Raw genomic sequence first — 7640 nt, forward strand, 5'->3', positions numbered from 1 at the left:
GGCTGCTGATGGTGGCAGATACCACTATGGGCCTATAATAAGATGACTGGGATACAATTTCTCATGTGCCACTCTTATAGCGGTGTTTGGCAGCTGTCAGCAAAACCAATGCACCCAAGGACCAATGAAGACTTCCATTTAGGTTCCATTCAATCCCTGATTTCTCATTACTGAGTTATATGAACAGCAGTCGGGTCGGCGTCAATACTGTCAAGGTCTCTAAAGTCGTTGTGAAATCAAAGCAACGGCCATTCTGGATATAGAAAGATGACCGATGCCGCGGGCTTCACTGACCTGATAATTTTGCCGATTTGTCAGAGTATATGACTGCTGTGAACTAAGCGGGATAGCCATTTATACAAGGTGTCGTCAATTGGGCATCTGAGGGGCCAACGGGCACCCCAGCTGCAGCAACCTACACGTGTGCAGGATTTACAGGCCTAGCTGTAACATCTAAGCAGACGGCCATAAAGAACCTGTATCCTCCATACCAAGCTTTAGCAGTCCAGGCATGATGGGAGTTGTAGTTTTGCAACAGCTGGAGAGCTAAGGTTCCCTACCCCTGCTCTATACCCAACCGTTTCTTATTTCGTATCCAGGTAGAGGTGTCCAACAAGGTCCTAGGGGCTCCATTCAGTTGTACGGTTTTGCCCTCGGACACCACAGTCCGTGGGGAGCCGATACCTTTGCAGACCTTCATATCTATCCTAAGATAATAAGAAAGAAAATACTAAAAGGGCGGACTAGGTGGAGCAGGGGCCGACAATCTTCTATGTTACTTCCCAGTCAGCACCAATGAGCGGAAACTAAAATTACGTATTGGCATTAGCAAATAAAACTTAAAGGGGTTATCCGATTTAGGGCCCTACTACACCAACAGATTATCTGAGATTTTTTTAAGCCAAAGCCAGGAATGGATTTGAAAAGAGGAGAAATCTCAGTCTTTACTTTATTTTCTGTTCTCTGTTTATAGTCTGTTCCCGGCTTTGGCTCAAAAAAATCTGTCAGATAATCTGTTGGTGTAATAGGAGGATAGAGGGAAAGTATGAGATCAAGGGGGACAACTTCGGGGCCCCCCACAGATCTCTGTATCGGCATCCGACTCCAGTGTCGACCCCTGGCTCTCTTCATAGCAACAGTGCTGATACAGAGATTTGGGTTGGACCCTCTGAAATCTCATTCTTATCCCCCATCCTGTGGATAGGGGGACAAGTATTTTTAAATTGGATGACCCCCTTTAAATCACTGTAATCTACTAATACACTCCATGGGGAGATTTATCAAACATGGTGCAAAATAGAACTGGCCCAGTTGCCCCTAGCAACCTTTCATTTTCCAAAGAATCTGTGAGGGAAGAAAAGTGGAATCTGATTGGTTGCTAGGGGCAACTGGGTGAGTTCTACCACCAATTGGATAAATCTCCCTCCATGTATTCAGTGGGTTACAGAACACGGACACCCGTCCTAGCCGGCTTCCTATTCAATGCTGCAGAAAATATCTAAAAGAACAGAGAAAACCACCGCATAAAGCACAGCAGTAAACTGTATAAGCATCAGCGTTCTGAGTAATATCCATTACAGGGTAAATCGCCCAATCCTGGGAAAGTGCAGACGGCTAAAGGACTCTCGAAGAACAGGAAACACCCCGGTTATGGACGACAGATTACAAAAAAAAGTCATAAATACCATAAGAAAGGGCAAAAGTACCAGAACGCTGACGTCAACCTGATAAACATAGGTAAAATTAGAAGAGATAAATCAATTGTTTGAAGGGAACCCGTCACTCCTTCATGCTGGGACAGGGCGCAGTAGTGACGGACACAGCGGTTCCAGGGTTTTACATGTACTTTGGAGTGTTCAGTACTCATGAGCTGTGGGCTCCCCCTGCAGCTGATCGATAGGGAGAGATCAGGAGCACTCTGCTGATCAAGGAGAACTCAAGTCCCAACTACTTAACAACTTAGATACTGTGACGCCATTGTAATAAGTAACAGAGATGATGAGCATGCTTGGGCCCATCCAAACCTGAGCTTGCCTAGTGTCCTGTAGCCCATCATAGCTTTGTGCAGGTGCACAGTTTTGTCCCTGGTGTCCTTAGACGGCTCTTTGGTCTTGGCCATGGTGGAGAGGTGGGAGTGTAATTGATTGTGTTTTTTTTTTATACAGGTAACAAATTCAAACAGGTGCAATAAATACAGGTAATGAGTGCAGAGTAGGAGGATAGTGATAGTCACCCCTCTTTACTCTATTTGAGGTTCTCTGCACCATGCACACGCTTAGAGGCTGCACATCCGCTATATACCTGTATAACACTTGTCTGTGTCCTTTATTTCATGCAATAAAATGAAAACTAATTATTTAAAAATTATAAAATGTGATTATCTGGATCTTCTTTTAGACTCTGTCCCTTACAGGTGAAAGAGCACTGGGGGCACCATTAAGAGCACTGCCCGCCCCCATAGTGCCGATCTGCACCTGGCCGGCCTGATCCTTTCTAATGATAATGAATGGAGCGGGCCAGCTATGGGGGTGGGGCAGTGCTCCCAACGGTCTTGCTGCACTATGGAGCACACTAACTGCACCGAAACGGCACTGAGGAGGAAGGTCAGAGAGATACCTTCCTTCTCTGTGTCTCCTGTGCAAGATGGCAGGCCCTCTTGGGGGGTACTTATGTGATGACAGGCCCTCTTGAGGGCGGGCATATGTGATGGCAGCCCCTCTTGGGGGGGGGGGCATATGTGATGGCAGGCCCTCTTGGGGGTTCTTATGTGATGAAATGCCCTCTTGGGGGGTACTTATGTGATGAAATGCCCTCTTGGGGGGGTACTTATGTGATGAAATGCCCTCTTGGGGGGTACTTTTGTGATGAAATGCCCTCTTGGGGGGTACTTTTGTGATGAAATGCCCTCTTGGGGGGTACTTTTGTGATGGCAGGCACTTTTGGGGGGTACTTAAGTGACAGCAGACCCATGGGTGGGGGTGGGCGGAGTTAGCTATCTGACAGCAGGTCCTCCAAGAGGGTACTTACCTCACCTGGGGGGTAATTTTGTGACAGCAGGCCCTTAATGATGGGGGGATTAAGCGCATATAGTACATTGTTACAGCACAAGACCTCGAACCAGACATAGGTAAGTATACAAACCCAGTTCATGTTATTTAACAGCCTTATGGACACATTAACTGCTGTGGCTGTATTTATAATAATATAAATGTATTTCTTAAGAACTAATGGCCGGTAGAAGACAGAAGTCTGATGTGGCCCTCCGTGAAAGTGACACCCAAAAGACAAAACCCACACAACTCTTACCAGGGGATAGATACATGGGACTCTACTGCCACCTTGTGTCTGGAAACATCATAACAACTTCCCCCTAAAAAAGACAAACACTCAAAGTTAACAATAAATAAAAGTAAAGTTTTAACGACCTTCACCTGTAACTACTTTAACTTTGTAACATGCCTATAATACACTACTAGAGAAAAAGACTTCATAACATTGCTGTGTAACCTACAATGATGAAAGTGGGCTTTATAAGGTGTACCTAGAAGTGTCTGCATCCTTAATGGTAGGAGGACATTATATTTTAGAGGATCTCAGTTCATAGACAAGAAAACCTTCGGATTGTGGAGGCCTTTCATCAGAAAGTAAATGATAATAAGTACAGAATACCGTTCAGGACAGGAGGGAGCGGGGCTGGAGACTGAGAGGATTGTTATGGTGCAAATAAACACAAAAAACTTAAAGTACCAAAACTTAAGAAAAATGCTTTCAAATATATCCAATCGCTTTCATCTAGTTCTGAAGACCTAATGTTAATGCAAAAATAATTGTTGCACCATCTACTACAGTGCATAATCTGTGACAGTACACAGGGATAAAGATGGCTGCAATTCAGGGTGGGCACACAGCCGCAATACTGATACAGGGGCTGCAGACACACTGGCGTACATACTGATAAATCTGTTGGATATTAAAGGAGAAGTCTGGCAAAAAAATTTATTAAAGTATTGTATTGGCCCCCAAAACTTATACAAATTACCAATATACATTTATTACGGGAAATGCTTATAAAGGGCTTTTTTCCCTGCACTTACTACTGCATCAAGGCTTCACTTCCTGGATAACATGGTGATGTCACTTCCTGGATAACATGGTGATGTCACTTCCTGGATAACACGGTGATGTCACTTCCTGGATTACATGGTGATGTCACTTCCTGGATAACATGGCGATGTCACTTCCTGGATAACATGGTGATGTCACGACCCGACTCCCAGAGCTGTGCGGGCTGTGGCTGCTGGAGAGGATAATGGCAGAGGGATGCTCATTGTGTCTCCAGTGCCCTGTGTCCCTCAGTGTCCCCCTGCCATCATCCTCTCCAGCAGCCACAGCCCCACAGCTGTGGGAGTCGGGACGTGACATCACCATGTTATCCAGGAACTGACATCACCGAGTTATCCAGGAAGTGACATCACCACGTTATCCAGGAAGTGACATCACCATGTTATCCAGGAACTGACATCACCGAGTTATCCAGGAAGTGACATCACCGAGTTATCCAGTAAGCGACATCACTCTGTTATCCAGGAAGCGACATCACGTTATCCAGGAACTGACATCACAGAGTTATCCAGGAAGTGACATCACCATGTTATCCAGGAAGTGAAGCCTTGATGGAGTAGTAACTGCAGGGAAAAAAGCACTTTATAAGCATTTCCCGTAATAAGTGTATATTGGGGATTTGTATAATTTTGGGGGGGCAATACAATACACTTACATAAAAATTTTTCCTGGACTTCTCCTTTAAGAGATGGTAAGAAGGGATTTCCCAGTTATAAAGCTCATTTTATATACCATGCCAGGGGACTGTGTTCAGAAACCTGGTCTATAGTATTAGCCAGACTTGCATCTATCTCCTTTTTGCTCTGGAGAACTTTAGCTGTTACAGACAACTCAATGATGCAAATGTATAAGGTGTAATGCTCTATTTCTCCTGTGGTGGCGCTGTAGTTCCACATTTACTGCCAGTGTAAAACCATCTGGCTACTTTTGCTTTTCATTCAGATGACATCAGTGCAGCTAGTTTTCCATTATGATGCAGCGGGGTCCATCTCTGAAGCCATTCTGATGGTCTTTAGGAGGAAACGGTCATCTTTATATCTCCTTACCAGTTGCAGGCTGTATCTTCTTCCAACATGGAAGCAAATGCGTCATCTGCTGTAGCTACAAACTATAGAAATAAGGATCCATGCCCCTTTCTATATCCTCATCTACTCTTAGTCCCCCCATCCTTCTTGCAGATTCATGGATTGTCTTTCGAGGAATTTGATCAGACAGTTCAACATCCCATGGGCCGTTATAAGTTCTCACATCTACTGGACGCCATGTCCTTTTCTTTGGAGGAAGTTATATTCTGGGCACATGAATATCTCATATAAATATATATATAATTTTTATTTTTTTTAGGATATATATTTTTTTTCCCTTTACTGCTTAGAGCTGCATCCGAATTCTTCACCGATATTTAAATGCTGCACAATGGGACTTCAGCATGCTCTTCTCTAATGGCTGCCGCTAATAACATCATTGCAGATCCATGGCTATTTCCTGTAACGCACACTTGGCTCTGCAGCTCAGTCTTTTCGGCACAGCACACATTCACAGTAATCACAAGTTAAACAGAAATATTGACAAACCATATGACTGATACAAGCAATACTGAACATGTCAACATAGTCAGAGTTTATACAGACAACCCCAAAAAGTTTATACAGGATTAGAAAAAGCACATCTACTTTCTTGCAAAAACAGCATCACAGCGAACATACACACACATAGCCTTTCTGGGTTTTCCACTCCTGGTTTTGGTTGAAAAATACTGACCAAAATACTGTGTGGGAACATAGACTTAAAGAGGACTTGTCATCCCCCGTGCCGGGGTGACAGGCTCCCGCCCCCCTGTTAGATCCCCCTATACTTACGTGATCCCGCCGGGTCACGGAGATATCAGCTCCCGAAGCCCGGCACGCGCTGAGAGATGAGTCCGATGCCCATAGAGAATGACGGAGCATCGGACTCCCCATTCATTCTCTATGGGCGTCTGACTCTGCACGGGCTTCGGGAGCTGATATCTCCGTGACCTGGCCGGCTCAGGAAGCGGGACCCGGCGGGATCACGTAAGTATAGGGGGGTCTAACAGGGGGTCCGGAGCCTGTCACCCCGGCACGGGGGGTGACAGGTGTCCTTTAAAGTTTACTTTTTTTTTTTGTAAATATCTAAACTTTTTTTTTTTCTTTTTCTATAGAATCATGAATAAGGACCAGCAGGTACAAAACACTTTCTTTTTAGAAAAATATGAATAAAGAACTGAACAAATTTCAAGGGAGTTCCAGGGTCGTTTCTTTCGTGCTCAAAGAAGAGAGTAACCGTTTGGCGTCAAGTATGCGGACCGGTTTTTGGTTGGTTGTTATCCGAGGGCTGAATGTGCAGAGTTGAAGAGTCCAAGAACGACTGATAGTGGAGAAATCCTCAAAGTTTAATTAGTTGTCCTAATACATATGCAATGTTACCACCCCTAAGAGGTAACAGTGCACCACCTGAGTACATAGGCTTGACAAGACTCTAGGAGGAAACTTTGCACATATGTATTTGGACAACTCCGTAAACTTTGACAACTTCTCCACTACTGAAAGCTGCTCAACATCTGTGGACGTGTAACATGACAGTAAGGCTTTATATGCCCCATAGCAGCATGTACAGGAGTGTAACACGTAGTCAGTGGTTTCCTGGAGCTGTGTTACTAGGACCCGACACACATTCATACAACTGGCGGTATATAGGGCTTACGGATTAAAAAAAAAAAAAAAAAAAAAGGATGCAACTGTGTGCGAAAATTATGTTCTCTCCACAATTCTAAATAAAATGAATTACGGGGAAAAAAAAAAAAGTTTAAAAAAAGGATGCAATTGTGTGCAATCCGTTGGTTTTTCCATTGACTTCCATAATTTAAGAAAAAAAAGCATCAAAACGCATACACAAAAACATGGTTGACGTCATTTTTGTGCAAGTAACTATTTAAAAACAGATCCGATAAAGAGACTGCAAAAATGCAGCATGAACCCAGCCTAACTCTTAAAGGGGTTATCCAGCGCTACAAAAATATGGCCACTTTCCCTCTACTGGTGTCTCCAGATTGGGTGCAGGTTTTGAAATTCAGTTCCATTGAAGTAAATGGGGCTTAATTGCAAACTGCACCTGACCTGGAGAGGAGAGGGGGAAAAGTTGCCATGTTTTTATAGCGCTGGATAACCCCTTTAATGTGTTAGCTGCATAGAAACCCATACCTCTTATACCTAAACTTAGGGCAGCCCCATGTACCGGCACAAATCAGTTTGCCACTTCTTCTGTATAAAGCAGGGATGGAAAACCTTCGGCCCTCCAGCTTTTGCCTGGACCAGACATGATGGGAATTGTAGTTTTCCACAGCTGAAGGGCCAAAGGTTCCCCAACCCTGGTATAAAGGGATAGTTCTTCCACTGAACCAATATTGGGAAACACTGCGCATGACACTCAATGGCTGGGCGACTATAATAAATGAGACATCAGCATACAAATACAAAGAATATACAAGGTTATAAACA

Source organism: Dendropsophus ebraccatus, chromosome 13 (genome assembly GCF_027789765.1).
Source record: "Dendropsophus ebraccatus isolate aDenEbr1 chromosome 13, aDenEbr1.pat, whole genome shotgun sequence".
Lineage (NCBI taxonomy): Eukaryota > Metazoa > Chordata > Amphibia > Anura > Hylidae > Dendropsophus > Dendropsophus ebraccatus.